The sequence below is a fragment of the Channa argus genome, unplaced genomic scaffold (genome assembly GCF_033026475.1).
Source record: "Channa argus isolate prfri unplaced genomic scaffold, Channa argus male v1.0 Contig148, whole genome shotgun sequence".
Lineage (NCBI taxonomy): Eukaryota > Metazoa > Chordata > Actinopteri > Anabantiformes > Channidae > Channa > Channa argus.
In genome coordinates, this window is record NW_027125367.1 from 523 (window position 1) to 26016 (window position 25494).

At 45.6% G+C, this 25494-nt stretch overlaps 8 non-coding genes across 8 annotated transcripts; all 8 read right to left on the reverse strand.

Annotated features, from left to right (window-relative positions):
* Window positions 1-723: 723 nt before the first annotated feature.
* trnaf-gaa (transfer RNA phenylalanine (anticodon GAA)) lies at window positions 724-796 on the reverse strand. The gene has a single exon. It is a non-coding gene; the product is annotated as a tRNA-Phe (tRNA).
* A 2557-nt stretch (window positions 797-3353) lies between these two features.
* Window positions 3354-3426, reverse strand: trnaf-gaa (transfer RNA phenylalanine (anticodon GAA)). Its single transcript has one exon. It is a non-coding gene; the product is annotated as a tRNA-Phe (tRNA).
* A 2557-nt stretch (window positions 3427-5983) lies between these two features.
* On the reverse strand, window positions 5984-6056 carry trnaf-gaa (transfer RNA phenylalanine (anticodon GAA)). Its single transcript has one exon. It is a non-coding gene; the product is annotated as a tRNA-Phe (tRNA).
* A 2557-nt stretch (window positions 6057-8613) lies between these two features.
* On the reverse strand, window positions 8614-8686 carry trnaf-gaa (transfer RNA phenylalanine (anticodon GAA)). The gene has a single exon. It is a non-coding gene; the product is annotated as a tRNA-Phe (tRNA).
* A 2557-nt stretch (window positions 8687-11243) lies between these two features.
* Window positions 11244-11316, reverse strand: trnaf-gaa (transfer RNA phenylalanine (anticodon GAA)). Its single transcript has one exon. It is a non-coding gene; the product is annotated as a tRNA-Phe (tRNA).
* Window positions 11317-13873: 2557 nt separating this feature from the next.
* trnaf-gaa (transfer RNA phenylalanine (anticodon GAA)) lies at window positions 13874-13946 on the reverse strand. Its single transcript has one exon. It is a non-coding gene; the product is annotated as a tRNA-Phe (tRNA).
* Window positions 13947-16503: 2557 nt separating this feature from the next.
* On the reverse strand, window positions 16504-16576 carry trnaf-gaa (transfer RNA phenylalanine (anticodon GAA)). The gene has a single exon. It is a non-coding gene; the product is annotated as a tRNA-Phe (tRNA).
* A 4390-nt stretch (window positions 16577-20966) lies between these two features.
* Window positions 20967-21039, reverse strand: trnaf-gaa (transfer RNA phenylalanine (anticodon GAA)). The gene has a single exon. It is a non-coding gene; the product is annotated as a tRNA-Phe (tRNA).
* Between the last annotated feature and the right edge of the window lie 4455 nt (window positions 21040-25494).

Genomic DNA, 25494 nt, shown 5'->3' on the forward strand with positions numbered 1-25494 from the left:
GCACGCGATATGGCAAACAGCATGTGCAAATTGGTCAAAGAAATTGAAAAGGGTTATGCGAGACTACAGAAGAAAGTTAAGAACCAATTTCTAAACAGCCTCAGTTTGGACAAAGCCACCACATACTATTAATCGAAATAGAGACTTTCTCCAATGAAAAATAGCTGCACTTGCAGCAGCAGCCCTAGGATGTCAATTACAACAGGCGGAGATCCTGTCCACTATACTAACGAGGACTGGAACAGCACTGGCCCCGGCCATGCCCCTGGTGTAGTTACGCCGTTCTGATGCCATTAGTTTTACTCGCACAAGGTTGGATAAAAATGCATCACTTGTCAAATTACGCCCCTACGTTCTCCGGCAATCTGCAATTGAAAAGGAACGTTACCTACGGGCCTGAATGTGAAAGCCTGCTTTTGCCTACGCTCTGAAGTAGCCCGTCAAAGTCGCCGGTATCTGTGGTGTAGCGGTTATCAAGTTCGCCTCACACGTGAAAGGTCCCTGGCCTGAAACCAGGCAGAAACACAATTGTTGTTATTTTAAGATGACATTCACACTCAAGCTGTGTCAGTGGGTTGACTAAGTTCTTACACATGCTTGCTCCGTAAAACAACCTGAAATCACAGAATGGCACACATAGAGACTACCTTCCAAACCGTCTTAAGTACAAAAACAAAAGTTTAGGGGCCTCTTGGCATCGTAAGCCGGACAGAGGTGGTGTAATGCCGAAACCCGGGATCGAACCAGGGACCTTCAGATCTTCAGTCTAACGCTCTCCCAACTGAGCTATTTCGGCACAACAACCGATGACTTCTTCTGGCCATCATTTGCAAATGCAAGCCTCCTCAACCAAGCCAAAGACGTATTGCGGGAAATTTCAACTGTCCGGGACAAAGGCAAAAAGACTCTCCCCGACGTGGAATCGAACCCCGGTCTTCCACGTGACAGGCGGAGATACTGTCCACTATACTAACGAGGACTGGAAAAGCACTGCTCGTTTGCAGTCTCGCGAGAGTAGTCGCTGGACAAAGGCTGTGTGCCTTTGACTGAGCGGACCATTACTGGCTAAAGTTGCAATTGTCGTCGTTCAATTTCAGTTTTGAGTACCTGTTGAGGAGTTCCTTTCCTGCAATTGCATGCCCTCTTCTTGGTGCACGCGATATGGCAAACAGCATGTGCAAATTGGTCAAAGAAATCGAAAAGGGCAAGCAGCAAGTGCAAATTGGTCAAAGAAATTGAAAAGGGTTATGCGAGACTACAGAAGAAAGTTAAGAACCAATTTCTAAACAGCCTCACTTTGGACAAAGCCACCACATACTATTAATCGAAATAGAGACTTTCTCCCATGAAAAATAGCTGCACTTGCAGCAGCAGCCCTAGGATGTCAATTACAACAGGCGGAGATACTGTCCACTATACTAACGAGGACTGGAACAGCACTGCCCCCGGCCATGCCCCTGGTGTAGTTACGCCGTTCTGATGCCATTACTTTTACTCGCTCAAGGTTGGACAAAAATGAATCAATTGTCAAATTACTTTCCTACGTTCTCCGTCAATCTGCATTTGAAAAGGAACGTTACCTACGGGCCTGAATGTGAAAGCCTACTTTTGCCTGTTAGATCTTTTGCAGTCACTCCAGAGTAGTCGCCGAAAAAAGGCTGTGTCTTTGACAGAGCGGACGATTACTGGCTAAAGTTGCAATGGTCGTTATTCAATTTCAGTTTTGAGTATCTGTTGACTACAATTGCGCGCCCTCTTCTTGTTGGACGCGATATGGCAAACAGCATGTGCAAATTGGTCAAAGAAATCAAAAAGGGTTTTGCGAGACTACAGAAGATTGTTAAGAACCAATTTCTAAACAGCCTTTGTTTCTCCCATGAAAAACAGCTGCACTGAAGAAGCAGCCCTAGGATGTCAATTACCACAGCTTCAATCCCCTCTCCACGCTACACTGGCTTAGCATTGGACCGATCAGCCTCCACATATGAGCATGGTCCCCATTAAGCTGAGAAAGTACCTATTGTGCACTAGGATTTTGGAAAGCCCCTTAGAGTCGACCTTGCACGATAATGTGTCGCTTTGTGGTTAGATGCTACCCTCTGAAAGTAATACCCTACGTGGCTAAATTCTGTAGTGTAGTGGATATCACCTTGGCCTAACATGCATAAAGGTCCCTCGTTCGAAATCAGGCAGAAACCCTTTTGCTATCCATTATCCTGTGCACAGTCAGTCTGGGTGGATTGCCTTGTAAAAGGGGTTGTCTCAGCTCTAACAATTAGAAAGGCAACACTTTTGGTTTTAGTACTACAAAGTTCGATAAAGATCCTTTCATCCCAAAACCCCTGAGGAGTAAACTTCCACGACCGTGGTATTCTTCTTGCTGGGAAGCTACGCTCTGAAGTAGCTCGTCAAAGTCGCCGATTTCTGTGGTGTAGCGGTTATCAAGTTCGCCTCACACGTGAAAGGTCCCTGGCCTGAAACCAGGCAGAAACACAATTGTTGTTATTTAAAGATGACATTAACACTCAAGCTGTGTCAGTGGGTTGACTAATGGTCGTCGTCGTTCAATTTCAGTTTTGAGTTACCTGTTGAGGAGTTCCTTTCCTGCAATTGCATGCCCTCTTCTTGGTGCACGCGATATGGCAAACAGCATGTGCAAATTGGTCAAAGAAATTGAAAAGGGTTATGCGAGACTACAGAAGAAAGTTAAGAACCAATTTCTAAACAGCCTCAGTTTGGACAAAGCCACCACATACTATTAATCGAAATAGAGACTTTCTCCCATGAAAAATAGCTGCACTTGCAGCAGCAGCCCTAGGATGTCAATTACAACAGGCGGAGATCCTGTCCACTATACTAACGAGGACTGGAACAGCACTGGCCCCGGCCATGCCCCTGGTGTAGTTACGCCGTTCTGATGCCATTAGTTTTACTCGCACAAGGTTGGATAAAAATGCATCACTTGTCAAATTACGCCCCTACGTTCTCCGGCAATCTGCAATTGAAAAGGAACGTTACCTACGGGCCTGAATGTGAAAGCCTGCTTTTGCCTACGCTCTGAAGTAGCCCGTCAAAGTCGCCGGTATCTGTGGTGTAGCGGTTATCAAGTTCGCCTCACACGTGAAAGGTCCCTGGCCTGAAACCAGGCAGAAACACAATTGTTGTTATTTTAAGATGACATTCACACTCAAGCTGTGTCAGTGGGTTGACTAAGTTCTTACACATGCTTGCTCCGTAAAACAACCTGAAATCACAGAATGGCACACATAGAGACTACCTTCCGAACCGTCTTAAGTACAAAAACAAAAGTTTAGGGGCCTCTTGGCATCGTAAGCCGGACAGAGGTGGTGTAATGCCGAAACCCGGGATCGAACCAGGGACCTTCAGATCTTCAGTCTAACGCTCTCCCAACTGAGCTATTTCGGCACAACAACCGATGACTTCTTCTGGCCATCATTTGCAAATGCAAGCCTCCTCAACCAAGCCAAAGACGTATTGCGGGAAATTTCAACTGTCCGGGACAAAGGCAAAAAGACTCTCCCCGTCGGGGAATCGAACCCCGGTCTTCCACGTGACAGGCGGAGATACTGTCCACTATACTAACGAGGACTGGAAAAGCACTGCTCGTTTGCAGTCTCGCGAGAGTAGTCGCTGGACAAAGGCTGTGTGCCTTTGACTGAGCGGACCATTACTGGCTAAAGTTGCAATTGTCGTCGTTCAATTTCAGTTTTGAGTACCTGTTGAGGAGTTCCTTTCCTGCAATTGCATGCCCTCTTCTTGGTGCACGCGATATGGCAAACAGCATGTGCAAATTGGTCAAAGAAATCGAAAAGGGCAAGCAGCAAGTGCAAATTGGTCAAAGAAATTGAAAAGGGTTATGCGAGACTACAGAAGAAAGTTAAGAACCAATTTCTAAACAGCCTCACTTTGGACAAAGCCACCACATACTATTAATCGAAATAGAGACTTTCTCCCATGAAAAATAGCTGCACTTGCAGCAGCAGCCCTAGGATGTCAATTACAACAGGCGGAGATACTGTCCACTATACTAACGAGGACTGGAACAGCACTGCCCCCGGCCATGCCCCTGGTGTAGTTACGCCGTTCTGATGCCATTACTTTTACTCGCTCAAGGTTGGACAAAAATGAATCAATTGTCAAATTACTTTCCTACGTTCTCCGTCAATCTGCATTTGAAAAGGAACGTTACCTACGGGCCTGAATGTGAAAGCCTACTTTTGCCTGTTAGATCTTTTGCAGTCACTCCAGAGTAGTCGCCGAAAAAAGGCTGTGTCTTTGACAGAGCGGACGATTACTGGCTAAAGTTGCAATGGTCGTTATTCAATTTCAGTTTTGAGTATCTGTTGACTACAATTGCGCGCCCTCTTCTTGTTGGACGCGATATGGCAAACAGCATGTGCAAATTGGTCAAAGAAATCAAAAAGGGTTTTGCGAGACTACAGAAGATTGTTAAGAACCAATTTCTAAACAGCCTTTGTTTCTCCCATGAAAAACAGCTGCACTGAAGAAGCAGCCCTAGGATGTCAATTACCACAGCTTCAATCCCCTCTCCACGCTACACTGGCTTAGCATTGGACCGATCAGCCTCCACATAAGAGCATGGTCCCCATTAAGCTGAGAAAGTACCTATTGTGCACTAGGATTTTGGAAAGCCCCTTAGAGTCGACCTTGCACGATAATGTGTCGCTTTGTGGTTAGATGCTACCCTCTGAAAGTAATACCCTACGTGGCTAAATTCTGTAGTGTAGTGGATATCACCTTGGCCTAACATGCATAAAGGTCCCTCGTTCGAAATCAGGCAGAAACCCTTTTGCTATCCATTATCCTGTGCACAGTCAGTCTGGGTGGATTGCCTTGTAAAAGGGGTTGTCTCAGCTCTAACAATTAGAAAGGCAACACTTTTGGTTTTAGTACTACAAAGTTCGATAAAGATCCTTTCATCCCAAAACCCCTGAGGAGTAAACTTCCACGACCGTGGTATTCTTCTTGCTGGGAAGCTACGCTCTGAAGTAGCTCGTCAAAGTCGCCGATTTCTGTGGTGTAGCGGTTATCAAGTTCGCCTCACACGTGAAAGGTCCCTGGCCTGAAACCAGGCAGAAACACAATTGTTGTTATTTAAAGATGACATTAACACTCAAGCTGTGTCAGTGGGTTGACTAATGGTCGTCGTCGTTCAATTTCAGTTTTGAGTTACCTGTTGAGGAGTTCCTTTCCTGCAATTGCATGCCCTCTTCTTGGTGCACGCGATATGGCAAACAGCATGTGCAAATTGGTCAAAGAAATTGAAAAGGGTTATGCGAGACTACAGAAGAAAGTTAAGAACCAATTTCTAAACAGCCTCAGTTTGGACAAAGCCACCACATACTATTAATCGAAATAGAGACTTTCTCCAATGAAAAATAGCTGCACTTGCAGCAGCAGCCCTAGGATGTCAATTACAACAGGCGGAGATCCTGTCCACTATACTAACGAGGACTGGAACAGCACTGGCCCCGGCCATGCCCCTGGTGTAGTTACGCCGTTCTGATGCCATTAGTTTTACTCGCACAAGGTTGGATAAAAATGCATCACTTGTCAAATTACGCCCCTACGTTCTCCGGCAATCTGCAATTGAAAAGGAACGTTACCTACGGGCCTGAATGTGAAAGCCTGCTTTTGCCTACGCTCTGAAGTAGCCCGTCAAAGTCGCCGGTATCTGTGGTGTAGCGGTTATCAAGTTCGCCTCACACGTGAAAGGTCCCTGGCCTGAAACCAGGCAGAAACACAATTGTTGTTATTTTAAGATGACATTCACACTCAAGCTGTGTCAGTGGGTTGACTAAGTTCTTACACATGCTTGCTCCGTAAAACAACCTGAAATCACAGAATGGCACACATAGAAACTACCTTCCGAACCGTCTTAAGTACAAAAACAAAAGTTTAGGGGCCTCTTGGCATCGTAAGCCGGACAGAGGTGGTGTAATGCCGAAACCCGGGATCGAACCAGGGACCTTCAGATCTTCAGTCTAACGCTCTCCCAACTGAGCTATTTCGGCACAACAACCGATGACTTCTTCTGGCCATCATTTGCAAATGCAAGCCTCCTCAACCAAGCCAAAGACGTATTGCGGGAAATTTCAACTGTCCGGGACAAAGGCAAAAAGACTCTCCCCGTCGGGGAATCGAACCCCGGTCTTCCACGTGACAGGCGGAGATACTGTCCACTATACTAACGAGGACTGGAAAAGCACTGCTCGTTTGCAGTCTCGCGAGAGTAGTCGCTGGACAAAGGCTGTGTGCCTTTGACTGAGCGGACCATTACTGGCTAAAGTTGCAATTGTCGTCGTTCAATTTCAGTTTTGAGTACCTGTTGAGGAGTTCCTTTCCTGCAATTGCATGCCCTCTTCTTGGTGCACGCGATATGGCAAACAGCATGTGCAAATTGGTCAAAGAAATCGAAAAGGGCAAGCAGCAAGTGCAAATTGGTCAAAGAAATTGAAAAGGGTTATGCGAGACTACAGAAGAAAGTTAAGAACCAATTTCTAAACAGCCTCACTTTGGACAAAGCCACCACATACTATTAATCGAAATAGAGACTTTCTCCCATGAAAAATAGCTGCACTTGCAGCAGCAGCCCTAGGATGTCAATTACAACAGGCGGAGATACTGTCCACTATACTAACGAGGACTGGAACAGCACTGCCCCCGGCCATGCCCCTGGTGTAGTTACGCCGTTCTGATGCCATTACTTTTACTCGCTCAAGGTTGGACAAAAATGAATCAATTGTCAAATTACTTTCCTACGTTCTCCGTCAATCTGCATTTGAAAAGGAACGTTACCTACGGGCCTGAATGTGAAAGCCTACTTTTGCCTGTTAGATCTTTTGCAGTCACTCCAGAGTAGTCGCCGAAAAAAGGCTGTGTCTTTGACAGAGCGGACGATTACTGGCTAAAGTTGCAATGGTCGTTATTCAATTTCAGTTTTGAGTATCTGTTGACTACAATTGCGCGCCCTCTTCTTGTTGGACGCGATATGGCAAACAGCATGTGCAAATTGGTCAAAGAAATCAAAAAGGGTTTTGCGAGACTACAGAAGATTGTTAAGAACCAATTTCTAAACAGCCTTTGTTTCTCCCATGAAAAACAGCTGCACTGAAGAAGCAGCCCTAGGATGTCAATTACCACAGCTTCAATCCCCTCTCCACGCTACACTGGCTTAGCATTGGACCGATCAGCCTCCACATAAGAGCATGGTCCCCATTAAGCTGAGAAAGTACCTATTGTGCACTAGGATTTTGGAAAGCCCCTTAGAGTCGACCTTGCACGATAATGTGTCGCTTTGTGGTTAGATGCTACCCTCTGAAAGTAATACCCTACGTGGCTAAATTCTGTAGTGTAGTGGATATCACCTTGGCCTAACATGCATAAAGGTCCCTCGTTCGAAATCAGGCAGAAACCCTTTTGCTATCCATTATCCTGTGCACAGTCAGTCTGGGTGGATTGCCTTGTAAAAGGGGTTGTCTCAGCTCTAACAATTAGAAAGGCAACACTTTTGGTTTTAGTACTACAAAGTTCGATAAAGATCCTTTCATCCCAAAACCCCTGAGGAGTAAACTTCCACGACCGTGGTATTCTTCTTGCTGGGAAGCTACGCTCTGAAGTAGCTCGTCAAAGTCGCCGATTTCTGTGGTGTAGCGGTTATCAAGTTCGCCTCACACGTGAAAGGTCCCTGGCCTGAAACCAGGCAGAAACACAATTGTTGTTATTTAAAGATGACATTAACACTCAAGCTGTGTCAGTGGGTTGACTAATGGTCGTCGTCGTTCAATTTCAGTTTTGAGTTACCTGTTGAGGAGTTCCTTTCCTGCAATTGCATGCCCTCTTCTTGGTGCACGCGATATGGCAAACAGCATGTGCAAATTGGTCAAAGAAATTGAAAAGGGTTATGCGAGACTACAGAAGAAAGTTAAGAACCAATTTCTAAACAGCCTCAGTTTGGACAAAGCCACCACATACTATTAATCGAAATAGAGACTTTCTCCAATGAAAAATAGCTGCACTTGCAGCAGCAGCCCTAGGATGTCAATTACAACAGGCGGAGATCCTGTCCACTATACTAACGAGGACTGGAACAGCACTGGCCCCGGCCATGCCCCTGGTGTAGTTACGCCGTTCTGATGCCATTAGTTTTACTCGCACAAGGTTGGATAAAAATGCATCACTTGTCAAATTACGCCCCTACGTTCTCCGGCAATCTGCAATTGAAAAGGAACGTTACCTACGGGCCTGAATGTGAAAGCCTGCTTTTGCCTACGCTCTGAAGTAGCCCGTCAAAGTCGCCGGTATCTGTGGTGTAGCGGTTATCAAGTTCGCCTCACACGTGAAAGGTCCCTGGCCTGAAACCAGGCAGAAACACAATTGTTGTTATTTTAAGATGACATTCACACTCAAGCTGTGTCAGTGGGTTGACTAAGTTCTTACACATGCTTGCTCCGTAAAACAACCTGAAATCACAGAATGGCACACATAGAAACTACCTTCCGAACCGTCTTAAGTACAAAAACAAAAGTTTAGGGGCCTCTTGGCATCGTAAGCCGGACAGAGGTGGTGTAATGCCGAAACCCGGGATCGAACCAGGGACCTTCAGATCTTCAGTCTAACGCTCTCCCAACTGAGCTATTTCGGCACAACAACCGATGACTTCTTCTGGCCATCATTTGCAAATGCAAGCCTCCTCAACCAAGCCAAAGACGTATTGCGGGAAATTTCAACTGTCCGGGACAAAGGCAAAAAGACTCTCCCCGTCGGGGAATCGAACCCCGGTCTTCCACGTGACAGGCGGAGATACTGTCCACTATACTAACGAGGACTGGAAAAGCACTGCTCGTTTGCAGTCTCGCGAGAGTAGTCGCTGGACAAAGGCTGTGTGCCTTTGACTGAGCGGACCATTACTGGCTAAAGTTGCAATTGTCGTCGTTCAATTTCAGTTTTGAGTACCTGTTGAGGAGTTCCTTTCCTGCAATTGCATGCCCTCTTCTTGGTGCACGCGATATGGCAAACAGCATGTGCAAATTGGTCAAAGAAATCGAAAAGGGCAAGCAGCAAGTGCAAATTGGTCAAAGAAATTGAAAAGGGTTATGCGAGACTACAGAAGAAAGTTAAGAACCAATTTCTAAACAGCCTCACTTTGGACAAAGCCACCACATACTATTAATCGAAATAGAGACTTTCTCCCATGAAAAATAGCTGCACTTGCAGCAGCAGCCCTAGGATGTCAATTACAACAGGCGGAGATACTGTCCACTATACTAACGAGGACTGGAACAGCACTGCCCCCGGCCATGCCCCTGGTGTAGTTACGCCGTTCTGATGCCATTACTTTTACTCGCTCAAGGTTGGACAAAAATGAATCAATTGTCAAATTACTTTCCTACGTTCTCCGTCAATCTGCATTTGAAAAGGAACGTTACCTACGGGCCTGAATGTGAAAGCCTACTTTTGCCTGTTAGATCTTTTGCAGTCACTCCAGAGTAGTCGCCGAAAAAAGGCTGTGTCTTTGACAGAGCGGACGATTACTGGCTAAAGTTGCAATGGTCGTTATTCAATTTCAGTTTTGAGTATCTGTTGACTACAATTGCGCGCCCTCTTCTTGTTGGACGCGATATGGCAAACAGCATGTGCAAATTGGTCAAAGAAATCAAAAAGGGTTTTGCGAGACTACAGAAGATTGTTAAGAACCAATTTCTAAACAGCCTTTGTTTCTCCCATGAAAAACAGCTGCACTGAAGAAGCAGCCCTAGGATGTCAATTACCACAGCTTCAATCCCCTCTCCACGCTACACTGGCTTAGCATTGGACCGATCAGCCTCCACATATGAGCATGGTCCCCATTAAGCTGAGAAAGTACCTATTGTGCACTAGGATTTTGGAAAGCCCCTTAGAGTCGACCTTGCACGATAATGTGTCGCTTTGTGGTTAGATGCTACCCTCTGAAAGTAATACCCTACGTGGCTAAATTCTGTAGTGTAGTGGATATCACCTTGGCCTAACATGCATAAAGGTCCCTCGTTCGAAATCAGGCAGAAACCCTTTTGCTATCCATTATCCTGTGCACAGTCAGTCTGGGTGGATTGCCTTGTAAAAGGGGTTGTCTCAGCTCTAACAATTAGAAAGGCAACACTTTTGGTTTTAGTACTACAAAGTTCGATAAAGATCCTTTCATCCCAAAACCCCTGAGGAGTAAACTTCCACGACCGTGGTATTCTTCTTGCTGGGAAGCTACGCTCTGAAGTAGCTCGTCAAAGTCGCCGATTTCTGTGGTGTAGCGGTTATCAAGTTCGCCTCACACGTGAAAGGTCCCTGGCCTGAAACCAGGCAGAAACACAATTGTTGTTATTTAAAGATGACATTAACACTCAAGCTGTGTCAGTCGGTTGACTAATGGTCGTCGTCGTTCAATTTCAGTTTTGAGTTACCTGTTGAGGAGTTCCTTTCCTGCAATTGCATGCCCTCTTCTTGGTGCACGCGATATGGCAAACAGCATGTGCAAATTGGTCAAAGAAATTGAAAAGGGTTATGCGAGACTACAGAAGAAAGTTAAGAACCAATTTCTAAACAGCCTCAGTTTGGACAAAGCCACCACATACTATTAATCGAAATAGAGACTTTCTCCAATGAAAAATAGCTGCACTTGCAGCAGCAGCCCTAGGATGTCAATTACAACAGGCGGAGATCCTGTCCACTATACTAACTAGGACTGGAACAGCACTGGCCCCGGCCATGCCCCTGGTGTAGTTACGCCGTTCTGATGCCATTAGTTTTACTCGCACAAGGTTGGATAAAAATGCATCACTTGTCAAATTACGCCCCTACGTTCTCCGGCAATCTGCAATTGAAAAGGAACGTTACCTACGGGCCTGAATGTGAAAGCCTGCTTTTGCCTACGCTCTGAAGTAGCCCGTCAAAGTCGCCGGTATCTGTGGTGTAGCGGTTATCAAGTTCGCCTCACACGTGAAAGGTCCCTGGCCTGAAACCAGGCAGAAACACAATTGTTGTTATTTTAAGATGACATTCACACTCAAGCTGTGTCAGTGGGTTGACTAAGTTCTTACACATGCTTGCTCCGTAAAACAACCTGAAATCACAGAATGGCACACATAGAGACTACCTTCCGAACCGTCTTAAGTACAAAAACAAAAGTTTAGGGGCCTCTTGGCATCGTAAGCCGGACAGAGGTGGTGTAATGCCGAAACCCGGGATCGAACCAGGGACCTTCAGATCTTCAGTCTAACGCTCTCCCAACTGAGCTATTTCGGCACAACAACCGATGACTTCTTCTGGCCATCATTTGCAAATGCAAGCCTCCTCAACCAAGCCAAAGACGTATTGCGGGAAATTTCAACTGTCCGGGACAAAGGCAAAAAGACTCTCCCCGTCGGGGAATCGAACCCCGGTCTTCCACGTGACAGGCGGAGATACTGTCCACTATACTAACGAGGACTGGAAAAGCACTGCTCGTTTGCAGTCTCGCGAGAGTAGTCGCTGGACAAAGGCTGTGTGCCTTTGACTGAGCGGACCATTACTGGCTAAAGTTGCAATTGTCGTCGTTCAATTTCAGTTTTGAGTACCTGTTGAGGAGTTCCTTTCCTGCAATTGCATGCCCTCTTCTTGGTGCACGCGATATGGCAAACAGCATGTGCAAATTGGTCAAAGAAATCGAAAAGGGCAAGCAGCAAGTGCAAATTGGTCAAAGAAATTGAAAAGGGTTATGCGAGACTACAGAAGAAAGTTAAGAACCAATTTCTAAACAGCCTCACTTTGGACAAAGCCACCACATACTATTAATCGAAATAGAGACTTTCTCCCATGAAAAATAGCTGCACTTGCAGCAGCAGCCCTAGGATGTCAATTACAACAGGCGGAGATACTGTCCACTATACTAACGAGGACTGGAACAGCACTGCCCCCGGCCATGCCCCTGGTGTAGTTACGCCGTTCTGATGCCATTACTTTTACTCGCTCAAGGTTGGACAAAAATGAATCAATTGTCAAATTACTTTCCTACGTTCTCCGTCAATCTGCATTTGAAAAGGAACGTTACCTACGGGCCTGAATGTGAAAGCCTACTTTTGCCTGTTAGATCTTTTGCAGTCACTCCAGAGTAGTCGCCGAAAAAAGGCTGTGTCTTTGACAGAGCGGACGATTACTGGCTAAAGTTGCAATGGTCGTTATTCAATTTCAGTTTTGAGTATCTGTTGACTACAATTGCGCGCCCTCTTCTTGTTGGACGCGATATGGCAAACAGCATGTGCAAATTGGTCAAAGAAATCAAAAAGGGTTTTGCGAGACTACAGAAGATTGTTAAGAACCAATTTCTAAACAGCCTTTGTTTCTCCCATGAAAAACAGCTGCACTGAAGAAGCAGCCCTAGGATGTCAATTACCACAGCTTCAATCCCCTCTCCACGCTACACTGGCTTAGCATTGGACCGATCAGCCTCCACATAAGAGCATGGTCCCCATTAAGCTGAGAAAGTACCTATTGTGCACTAGGATTTTGGAAAGCCCCTTAGAGTCGACCTTGCACGATAATGTGTCGCTTTGTGGTTAGATGCTACCCTCTGAAAGTAATACCCTACGTGGCTAAATTCTGTAGTGTAGTGGATATCACCTTGGCCTAACATGCATAAAGGTCCCTCGTTCGAAATCAGGCTGAAACCCTTTTGCTATCCATTATCCTGTGCACAGTCAGTCTGGGTGGATTGCCTTGTAAAAGGGGTTGTCTCAGCTCTAACAATTAGAAAGGCAACACTTTTGGTTTTAGTACTACAAAGTTCGATAAAGATCCTTTCATCCCAAAACCCCTGAGGAGTAAACTTCCACGACCGTGGTATTCTTCTTGCTGGGAAGCTACGCTCTGAAGTAGCTCGTCAAAGTCGCCGATTTCTGTGGTGTAGCGGTTATCAAGTTCGCCTCACACGTGAAAGGTCCCTGGCCTGAAACCAGGCAGAAACACAATTGTTGTTATTTAAAGATGACATTAACACTCAAGCTGTGTCAGTGGGTTGACTAATGGTCGTCGTCGTTCAATTTCAGTTTTGAGTTACCTGTTGAGGAGTTCCTTTCCTGCAATTGCATGCCCTCTTCTTGGTGCACGCGATATGGCAAACAGCATGTGCAAATTGGTCAAAGAAATTGAAAAGGGTTATGCGAGACTACAGAAGAAAGTTAAGAACCAATTTCTAAACAGCCTCAGTTTGGACAAAGCCACCACATACTATTAATCGAAATAGAGACTTTCTCCAATGAAAAATAGCTGCACTTGCAGCAGCAGCCCTAGGATGTCAATTACAACAGGCGGAGATCCTGTCCACTATACTAACGAGGACTGGAACAGCACTGGCCCCGGCCATGCCCCTGGTGTAGTTACGCCGTTCTGATGCCATTAGTTTTACTCGCACAAGGTTGGATAAAAATGCATCACTTGTCAAATTACGCCCCTACGTTCTCCGGCAATCTGCAATTGAAAAGGAACGTTACCTACGGGCCTGAATGTGAAAGCCTGCTTTTGCCTACGCTCTGAAGTAGCCCGTCAAAGTCGCCGGTATCTGTGGTGTAGCGGTTATCAAGTTCGCCTCACACGTGAAAGGTCCCTGGCCTGAAACCAGGCAGAAACACAATTGTTGTTATTTTAAGATGACATTCACACTCAAGCTGTGTCAGTGGGTTGACTAAGTTCTTACACATGCTTGCTCCGTAAAACAACCTGAAATCACAGAATGGCACACATAGAAACTACCTTCCGAACCGTCTTAAGTACAAAAACAAAAGTTTAGGGGCCTCTTGGCATCGTAAGCCGGACAGAGGTGGTGTAATGCCGAAACCCGGGATCGAACCAGGGACCTTCAGATCTTCAGTCTAACGCTCTCCCAACTGAGCTATTTCGGCACAACAACCGATGACTTCTTCTGGCCATCATTTGCAAATGCAAGCCTCCTCAACCAAGCCAAAGACGTATTGCGGGAAATTTCAACTGTCCGGGACAAAGGCAAAAAGACTCTCCCCGTCGGGGAATCGAACCCCGGTCTTCCACGTGACAGGCGGAGATACTGTCCACTATACTAACGAGGACTGGAAAAGCACTGCTCGTTTGCAGTCTCGCGAGAGTAGTCGCTGGACAAAGGCTGTGTGCCTTTGACTGAGCGGACCATTACTGGCTAAAGTTGCAATTGTCGTCGTTCAATTTCAGTTTTGAGTACCTGTTGAGGAGTTCCTTTCCTGCAATTGCATGCCCTCTTCTTGGTGCACGCGATATGGCAAACAGCATGTGCAAATTGGTCAAAGAAATCGAAAAGGGCAAGCAGCAAGTGCAAATTGGTCAAAGAAATTGAAAAGGGTTATGCGAGACTACAGAAGAAAGTTAAGAACCAATTTCTAAACAGCCTCACTTTGGACAAAGCCACCACATACTATTAATCGAAATAGAGACTTTCTCCCATGAAAAATAGCTGCACTTGCAGCAGCAGCCCTAGGATGTCAATTACAACAGGCGGAGATACTGTCCACTATACTAACGAGGACTGGAACAGCACTGCCCCCGGCCATGCCCCTGGTGTAGTTACGCCGTTCTGATGCCATTACTTTTACTCGCTCAAGGTTGGACAAAAATGAATCAATTGTCAAATTACTTTCCTACGTTCTCCGTCAATCTGCATTTGAAAAGGAACGTTACCTACGGGCCTGAATGTGAAAGCCTACTTTTGCCTGTTAGATCTTTTGCAGTCACTCCAGAGTAGTCGCCGAAAAAAGGCTGTGTCTTTGACAGAGCGGACGATTACTGGCTAAAGTTGCAATGGTCGTTATTCAATTTCAGTTTTGAGTATCTGTTGACTACAATTGCGCGCCCTCTTCTTGTTGGACGCGATATGGCAAACAGCATGTGCAAATTGGTCAAAGAAATCAAAAAGGGTTTTGCGAGACTACAGAAGATTGTTAAGAACCAATTTCTAAACAGCCTTTGTTTCTCCCATGAAAAACAGCTGCACTGAAGAAGCAGCCCTAGGATGTCAATTACCACAGCTTCAATCCCCTCTCCACGCTACACTGGCTTAGCATTGGACCGATCAGCCTCCACATATGAGCATGGTCCCCATTAAGCTGAGAAAGTACCTATTGTGCACTAGGATTTTGGAAAGCCCCTTAGAGTCGACCTTGCACGATAATGTGTCGCTTTGTGGTTAGATGCTACCCTCTGAAAGTAATACCCTACGTGGCTAAATTCTGTAGTGTAGTGGATATCACCTTGGCCTAACATGCATAAAGGTCCCTCGTTCGAAATCAGGCAGAAACCCTTTTGCTATCCATTATCCTGTGCACAGTCAGTCTGGGTGGATTGCCTTGTAAAAGGGGTTGTCTCAGCTCTAACAATTAGAAAGGCAACACTTTTGGTTTTAGTACTACAAAGTTCGATAAAGATCCTTTCATCCCAAAACCCCTGAGGAGTAAACTTCCACGACCGTGGTATTCTTCTTGCTGGGAAGCTACGCTCTGAAGTAGCTCGTCAAAGTCGCCGATTTCTGTGGTGTAGCGGTTATCAAGTTCGCCTCACACGTGAAAGGTCCCTGGCCTGAAACCAGGCAGAAACACAATTGTTGTTATTTAAAGATGACATTAACACTCAAGCTGTGTCAGTCGGTTGACTAATGGTCGTCGTCGTTCAATTTCAGTTTTGAGTTACCTGTTGAGGAGTTCCTTTCCTGCAATTGCATGCCCTCTTCTTGGTGCACGCGATATGGCAAACAGCATGTGCAAATTGGTCAAAGAAATTGAAAAGGGTTATGCGAGACTACAGAAGAAAGTTAAGAACCAATTTCTAAACAGCCTCAGTTTGGACAAAGCCACCACATACTATTAATCGAAATAGAGACTTTCTCCAATGAAAAATAGCTGCACTTGCAGCAGCAGCCCTAGGATGTCAATTACAACAGGCGGAGATCCTGTCCACTATACTAACGAGGACTGGAACAGCACTGGCCCCGGCCATGCCCCTGGTGTAGTTACGCCGTTCTGATGCCATTAGTTTTACTCGCACAAGGTTGGATAAAAATGCATCACTTGTCAAATTACGCCCCTACGTTCTCCGGCAATCTGCAATTGAAAAGGAACGTTACCTACGGGCCTGAATGTGAAAGCCTGCTTTTGCCTACGCTCTGAAGTAGCCCGTCAAAGTCGCCGGTATCTGTGGTGTAGCGGTTATCAAGTTCGCCTCACACGTGAAAGGTCCCTGGCCTGAAACCAGGCAGAAACACAATTGTTGTTATTTTAAGATGACATTCACACTCAAGCTGTGTCAGTGGGTTGACTAAGTTCTTACACATGCTTGCTCCGTAAAACAACCTGAAATCACAGAATGGCACACATAGAGACTACCTTCCGAACCGTCTTAAGTACAAAAACAAAAGTTTAGGGGCCTCTTGGCATCGTAAGCCGGACAGAGGTGGTGTAATGCCGAAACCCGGGATCGAACCAGGGACCTTCAGATCTTCAGTCTAACGCTCTCCCAACTGAGCTATTTCGGCACAACAACCGATGACTTCTTCTGGCCATCATTTGCAAATGCAAGCCTCCTCAACCAAGCCAAAGACGTATTGCGGGAAATTTCAACTGTCCGGGACAAAGGCAAAAAGACTCTCCCCGTCGGGGAATCGAACCCCGGTCTTCCACGTGACAGGCGGAGATACTGTCCACTATACTAACGAGGACTGGAAAAGCACTGCTCGTTTGCAGTCTCGCGAGAGTAGTCGCTGGACAAAGGCTGTGTGCCTTTGACTGAGCGGACCATTACTGGCTAAAGTTGCAATTGTCGTCGTTCAATTTCAGTTTTGAGTACCTGTTGAGGAGTTCCTTTCCTGCAATTGCATGCCCTCTTCTTGGTGCACGCGATATGGCAAACAGCATGTGCAAATTGGTCAAAGAAATCGAAAAGGGCAAGCAGCAAGTGCAAATTGGTCAAAGAAATTGAAAAGGGTTATGCGAGACTACAGAAGAAAGTTAAGAACCAATTTCTAAACAGCCTCACTTTGGACAAAGCCACCACATACTATTAATCGAAATAGAGACTTTCTCCCATGAAAAATAGCTGCACTTGCAGCAGCAGCCCTAGGATGTCAATTACAACAGGCGGAGATACTGTCCACTATACTAACGAGGACTGGAACAGCACTGCCCCCGGCCATGCCCCTGGTGTAGTTACGCCGTTCTGATGCCATTACTTTTACTCGCTCAAGGTTGGACAAAAATGAATCAATTGTCAAATTACTTTCCTACGTTCTCCGTCAATCTGCATTTGAAAAGGAACGTTACCTACGGGCCTGAATGTGAAAGCCTACTTTTGCCTGTTAGATCTTTTGCAGTCACTCCAGAGTAGTCGCCGAAAAAAGGCTGTGTCTTTGACAGAGCGGACGATTACTGGCTAAAGTTGCAATGGTCGTTATTCAATTTCAGTTTTGAGTATCTGTTGACTACAATTGCGCGCCCTCTTCTTGTTGGACGCGATATGGCAAACAGCATGTGCAAATTGGTCAAAGAAATCAAAAAGGGTTTTGCGAGACTACAGAAGATTGTTAAGAACCAATTTCTAAACAGCCTTTGTTTCTCCCATGAAAAACAGCTGCACTGAAGAAGCAGCCCTAGGATGTCAATTACCACAGCTTCAATCCCCTCTCCACGCTACACTGGCTTAGCATTGGACCGATCAGCCTCCACATATGAGCATGGTCCCCATTAAGCTGAGAAAGTACCTATTGTGCACTAGGATTTTGGAAAGCCCCTTAGAGTCGACCTTGCACGATAATGTGTCGCTTTGTGGTTAGATGCTACCCTCTGAAAGTAATACCCTACGTGGCTAAATTCTGTAGTGTAGTGGATATCACCTTGGCCTAACATGCATAAAGGTCCCTCGTTCGAAATCAGGCAGAAACCCTTTTGCTATCCATTATCCTGTGCACAGTCAGTCTGGGTGGATTGCCTTGTAAAAGGGGTTGTCTCAGCTCTAACAATTAGAAAGGCAACACTTTTGGTTTTAGTACTACAAAGTTCGATAAAGATCCTTTCATCCCAAAACCCCTGAGGAGTAAACTTCCACGACCGTGGTATTCTTCTTGCTGGGAAGCTACGCTCTGAAGTAGCTCGTCAAAGTCGCCGATTTCTGTGGTGTAGCGGTTATCAAGTTCGCCTCACACGTGAAAGGTCCCTGGCCTGAAACCAGGCAGAAACACAATTGTTGTTATTTAAAGATGACATTAACACTCAAGCTGTGTCAGTGGGTTGACTAAGTTCTTACACATGCTTGCAATGGTCGTCGTTCAATTTCAGTTTTGAGTTACCTGTTGAGGAGTTCCTTTCCTGCAATTGCATGCCCTCTTCTTGGTGCACGCGATATGGCAAACAGCATGTGCAAATTGGTCAAAGAAATCGAAAAGGGTTATGCGAGACTACAGAAGAAAGTTAAGAACCAATTTCTAAACAGCCTCACTTTGGACAAAGCCACCACATACTATTAATCGAAATAGAGACTTTCTCCAATGAAAAATAGCTGCATTTGCAGCAGCAGCCCTAGGATGTCAATTACAACAGGCGGAGATCCTGTACACTATACTAACGAGGACTGGAACAGCACTGGCCCCAGCCATGCCCCTGGTGTAGTTACGCTGTTCTGATGCCATTACTTTTAATCGCTCAAGGTTGGACAAAAATGCATCACTTGTCAAATTACGCCCCTACGTTCTCCGGCAATCTGCATTTGAAAAGGAACGTTACTTACGGGCCTGAATGTGAAAGCCTGCTTTTGCCTACGCTCTGAAGTAGCTCGTCAAAGTCGCCGGTATCTGTGGTGTAGCGGTTATCAAGTTCGCCTCACACGTGAAAGGTCCCTGGCCTGAAATCAGGCAGAAACACAATTGTTGTTATTTTAAGATGACATTTACACTCAAGCTGTGTCAGTGGGTTGACTAAGTTCCTACACATGCTTGCTCCGTAAAACAACCTGAAATCACAGAATGGCACACATTGAGACTACCTTCCGAACCGTCTTAAGTACAAAAACAAAAGGTTAGGGGACTCTTGGCATCGTACGCAAGACAGAGGTGGTGTAATGCCAAAACCCAGGATCGAACCAGGGACCTTTAAATCTTCAGTCTAACGCTCTCCCAACTGAGCTATTTAGGCACAACAACCGATGACTTCTTCTGGCCATCATTTGCAAATGCAAGCCTCCTCAACCAAGCCAAAGACGTATTGCGGGAAATTTCAACTGTCCGGGACAAAGGCAAAAAGACTCTCCCCGTCGGGGAATCGAACCCCGGTCTTCCACGTGACAGGCGGAGATACTGTCCACTATACTAACGAGGACTGGAAAAGCAATGCTCGTTTGCAGTCTCGGCAGAGTAGTCGCTGGACAAAGGGTGTGTGCCTTTGACTGAGCGGACCATTACTGGCTAAAGTTGCAATGGTCAGCGTTCAATTTCAGTTTTGAGTACCTGTTGAGGAGTTCCTTTCCTGCAATTGCATGCCCTCTTCTTGGTGCACGCGATATGGCAAACAGCATGTGCAAATTGGTCAAAGAAATCGAAAAGGGCAAGCAGCAAGTGCAAATTGGTCAAAGAAATCGAAAAGGGTTATGCGAGACTACAGAAGAAAGTTAAGAACCAATTTCTAAACAGACTCAGTTTGGACAAAGCCACCACATACTATTAATCGAAATAGAGACTTTCTCCCATGAAAAATAGCTGGACTTGCAGCAGCAGCCCTAGGATGTCAATTACAACAGGCGGAGATACTGTCCACTATACTAACGAGGACTGGAACAGCACTGCCCCCGACCATGCCCCTGGTGTAGTTACGCCGTTCTGATGCCATTACTTTTACTCGCTCAAGGTTGGACAAAAAAGCATCACTTGTCAAATTACGCCCCTACGTTCTCCGGCAATCTGCATTTGAAAAGGAACGTTACCTACGGGCCTGAATGTGAAAGCCTGCTTTTGCCTGTTAGATCTTTTGCAGTCACTCCAGAGTAGTCGCCGAAAAAAGGCTGTGTCTTTGACAGAGCGGACGATTACTGGCTAAAGTTGCAATGGTCGTTATTCAATTTCAGTTTTGAGTACCTGTTGAGGAGTTCCTTTCCTGCAATTGGATGCCCTATTCTTGGTGCACGCAATATGGCAAACAGCATGTGCAAATTGGTCAAAGAAATCGAAAAGGGCAAGCAGCAAGTGCAAATTGGTCAAAGAAATCGAAAAGGGTTATGCGAGATTACAGAAGAAAGTTAAGAACCAATTTCTAAACAGCCTCAGCTTGGACAAAGCCACAACATACTATTAATTGAAATAGAGACTTTCTCCCATGAAAAATAGCTGCACTTGCAGCAGCAGCCCTAGGATGTCCATTACAACAGGCGGAGATACTGTCCACTATACTAATGAGGACTGGAACAGCACTGGCCCCGGCCATGCCCCTGGTGTAGTTAAGCCGTTCTGATGCCATTAGTTTTACTCGCACAAGGTTGGATAAAAATGCATCACTTGTCAAATTACGCCCCTACGTTCTCCGGCAATCTGCATTTGAAAAGGAACGTTACCTACGGGCCTGAATGTGAAAGCCTGCTTTTGCCTACGCTCTGAAGTAGCCCGTCAAAGTCGCCGGTATCTGTGGTGTAGCGGTTATCAAGTTCGCCTCACACGTGAAAGGTCCCTAGCCTGAAATCAGGCAGAAACACAATTGTTGTTATTTTAAGATGACATTCACACTCAAGCTGTGTTAGTGGGTTGACTAAGTTCTTACACATGCTTGCTCCGTAAAACAACCTGAAATCACAGAATGGCACACATAGAGACTACCTTCCGAACCGTCTTAAGTACAAAAACAAAAGTTTAGGGGCCTCTTGGCATCGTAAGCCGGACAGAGGTGGTGTAATGCCGAAACCCGGGATCGAACCAGGGACCTTCAGATCTTCAGTCTAACGCTCTCCCAATTGAGCTATTTCGGCACAACAACCGATGACTTCTTCTGGCCATCATTTGCAAATGCAAGCCTCCTCAACCAAGCCAAAGACGTATTGCGGGAAATTTCAACTGTCCGGGACAAAGGCAAAAAGACTCTCCCCGTCGGGGAATCGAACCCTGGTCTTCCGCGTGACAGGCGGAGATACTGTCCACTATACTAACGAGGACTGGAAAAGCACTGCTCGTTTGCAGTCTCGCCAGAGTAGTCGCTGGACAAAGGCTGTGTGCCTTTGACTGAGCGGACCATTACTGGCTAAAGTTGCAATGGTCGTCGTTCAACCTGTTGAGGAGTTCCTTTCCTGCAATTGCATGCCCTCTTCTTGGTGCACGCGATATGGCAAACAGCATGTGCAAATTGGTCAAAGAAATCGAAAAGGGCAAGCAGCAAGTGCAAATTGGTCAAAGAAATCGAAAAGGGTTATGCGAGACTACAGAAGAAAGTTAAGAACCAATTTCTAAACAGCCTCACTTTGGACAAAGCCACCACATACTATTAATCGAAATAGAGACTTTCTCCCATGAAAAATAGCTGCACTTGCAGCAGCAGCCCTAGGATGTCAATTACAACAGGCGGAGATACTGTCCACTATACAAACGAGGACTGGAACAGCACTGCCCCCGGCCATGCCCCTGGTGTAGTTACGCCGTTCTGATGCCATTACTTTTACTCGCTCAAGGTTGGACAAAAATGAATCAATTGTCAAATTACGCTCCTACGTTCTCCGTCAATCTGCATTTGAAAAGGAACGTTACCTACGGGCCTGAATGTGAAAACCTGCTTTTGCCTGTTAGATCTTTTGCAGTCACTCCAGAGTAGTCGCCGAAAAAAGGCTGTGTCTTTGACAGAGCGGACGATTACTGGCTAAAGTTGCAGTGGTCGTTATTCAATTTCAGTTTTGAGTATCTGTTGACTACAATTGCGCGCCCTCTTCTTGTTGGACGCGATATGGCAAACAGCATGTGCAAATTGGTCAAAGAAATCAAAAAGGGTTTTGCGAGACTACAGAAGATTGTTAAGAACCAATTTCTAAACAGCCTTTGTTTCTCCCATGAAAAACAGCTGCACTGAAGAAGCAGCCCTAGGATGTCAATTACCACAGCTTCAATCCCCTCTCCACGCTACACTGGCTTAGCATTGGACCGATCAGCCTCCACATATGAGCACGGTCCCCATTAAGCTGAGAAAGTACCTATTGTGCACTAGGATTTTGGAAAGCCCCTTAGAGTCGACCTTGCACGATAATGTGTCGCTTTGTGGTTAGATGCTACCCTCTGAAAGTAATGCCCTACGTGGCTAAATTCTGTAGTGTAGTGGATATCACCTTGGCCTAACATGCATAAAGGTCCTTCGTTCGAAATCAGGCAGAAACCCTTTTGCTATCCATTATCATGTGCACAGTCAGTCTGGGTGGATTGCCTTGTAAAAGGGGTTGTCTCAGCTCTAACAATTAGAAAGGCAATTCTTTTGGTTTTAGTACTACAAAGTTCGATAAAGATCCTTTCATCCCAAAACCCCTGAGGAGTAAACTTCCACGACCGTGGTATTCTTCTTGCTGGGAAGCTACGCTCTGAAGTAGCTCGTCAAAGTCGCCGATTTCTGTGGTGTAGCGGTTATCAAGTTCGCCTCACACGTGAAAGGTCCCTGGCCTGAAACCAGGCAGAAACACAATTGTTGTTATTTAAAGATGACATTCACACTCAAGCTGTGTCAGGGGGTTGACTAAGTTCTTACACATGCTTGCAATGGTCGTCGTTCAATTTCAGTTTTGAGTTACCTGTTGAGGAGTTCCTTTCCTGCAATTGCATGCCCTCTTCTTGGTGCACGCGATATGGCAAACAGCATGTGCAAATTGGTCAAAGAAATCGAAAAGGGCAAGCAGCAAGTGCAAATTGGTCAAAGAAATCGAAAAGGGTTATGCGAGACTACAGAAGAAAGTTAAGAACCAATTTCTAAACAGCCTCAGTTTGGACAAAGCCACCACATACTATCAATCTGCATTTGAAAAGGAACGTTACCTACGGGCCTGAATATGAAAGCCTGCTTTTGCCTGTTAGATCTTTTGCAGTCACTCCAGAGTAGTCGCCGAAAAAAGGCTGTGTCTTTGACAGAGTGGACGATTACTGGCTAAAGTTGCAATGGTCGTTATTCAATTTCAGTTTTGAGTATCTGTTGACTACAATTGCGCGCCCTCTTCTTGTTGGACGCGATATGGCAAACAGCATGTGCAAATTGGTCAAAGAAATCAAAAAGGGTTTTGCGAGACTACAGAAGATTGTTAAGAACCAATTTCTAAACAGCCTTTGTTTCTCCCATGAAAAACAGCTGCACTGAAGAAGCAGCCCTAGGATGTCAATTACCACAGCTTCAATCCCCTCTCCACGCTACACTGGCTTAGCATTGGACCGATCAGCCTCCACATATGAGCATGGTCCCCATTAAGCTGAGAAAGTACCTATTGTACACTAGGATTTTGGAAAGCCCCTTAGAGTCGACCTTGCACGATAATGTGTCGCTTTGTGGTTAGATGCTACCCTCTGAAAGTAATGCCCTACGTGGCTAAATTCTGTAGTGTAGTGGATATCACCTTGGCCTAACATGCATAAAGGTCCTTCGTTCGAAATCAGGCAGAAACCCTTTTGCTATCCATTATCATGTGCACAGTCAGTCTGGGTGGATTGCCTTGTAAAAGGGGTTGTCTCAGCTCTAACAATTAGAAAGGCAATTCTTTTGGTTTTAGTACTACAAAGTTCGATAAAGATCCTTTCATCCCAAAACCCCTGAGGAGTAAACTTCCACGACCGTGGTATTCTTCTTGCTGGGAAGCTACGCTCTGAAGTAGCTCGTCAAAGTCGCCGATTTCTGTGGTGTAGCGGTTATCAAGTTCGCCTCACACGTGAAAGGTCCCTGGCCTGAAACCAGGCAGAAACACAATTGTTGTTATTTAAAGATGACATTCACACTCAAGCTGTGTCAGGGGGTTGACTAAGTTCTTACACATGCTTGCAATGGTCGTCGTTCAATTTCAGTTTTGAGTTACCTGTTGAGGAGTTCCTTTCCTGCAATTGCATGCCCTCTTCTTGGTGCACGCGATATGGCAAACAGCATGTGCAAATTGGTCAAAGAAATCGAAAAGGGCAAGCAGCAAGTGCAAATTGGTCAAAGAAATCGAAAAGGGTTATGCGAGACTACAGAAGAAAGTTAAGAACCAATTTCTAAACAGCCTCAGTTTGGACAAAGCCACCACATACTATCAATCTGCATTTGAAAAGGAACGTTACCTACGGGCCTGAATATGAAAGCCTGCTTTTGCCTGTTAGATCTTTTGCAGTCACTCCAGAGTAGTCGCCGAAAAAAGGCTGTGTCTTTGACAGAGTGGACGATTACTGGCTAAAGTTGCAATGGTCGTTATTCAATTTCAGTTTTGAGTATCTGTTGACTACAATTGCGCGCCCTCTTCTTGTTGGACGCGATATGGCAAACAGCATGTGCAAATTGGTCAAAGAAATCAAAAAGGGTTTTGCGAGACTACAGAAGATTGTTAAGAACCAATTTCTAAACAGCCTTTGTTTCTCCCATGAAAAACAGCTGCACTGAAGAAGCAGCCCTAGGATGTCAATTACCACAGCTTCAATCCCCTCTCCACGCTACACTGGCTTAGCATTGGACCGATCAGCCTCCACATATGAGCATGGTCCCCATTAAGCTGAGAAAGTACCTATTGTACACTAGGATTTTGGAAAGCCCCTTAGAGTCGACCTTGCACGATAATGTGTCGCTTTGTGGTTAGATGCTACCCTCTGAAAGTAATACCCTACGTGGCTAAATTCTGTAGTGTAGTGGATATCACCTTGGCCTAACATGCATAAAGGTCCCTCGTTCGAAATCAGGCAGAAACCCTTTTGCTATCCATTATCCTGTGCACAGTCAGTCTGGGTGGATTGCCTTGTAAAAGGGGTTGTCTCAGCTCTAACAATTAGAAAGGCAACACTTTTGGTTTTAGTACTACAAAGTTCGATAAAGATCCTTTCATCCCAAAACCCCTGAGGAGTAAACTTCCACGACCGTGGTATTCTTCTTGCTGGGAAGCTACGCTCTGAAGTAGCTCGTCAAAGTCGCCGATTTCTGTGGTGTAGCGGTTATCAAGTTCGCCTCACACGTGAAAGGTCCCTGGCCTGAAACCAGGCAGAAACACAATTGTTGTTATTTAAAGATGACATTCACACTCAAGCTGTGTCAGAGGGTTGACTAAGTTCTTACACATGCTTGCAATGGTCGTCGTTCAATTTCAGTTTTAAGTTACCTGTTGAGGAGTTCCTTTCCTGCAATTGCATGCCCTCTTCTTGGTGCACGCGATATGGCAAACAGCATGTGCAAATTGGTCAAAGAAATCGAAAAGGGCAAGCAGCAAGTGCAAATTGGTCAAAGAAATCGAAAAGGG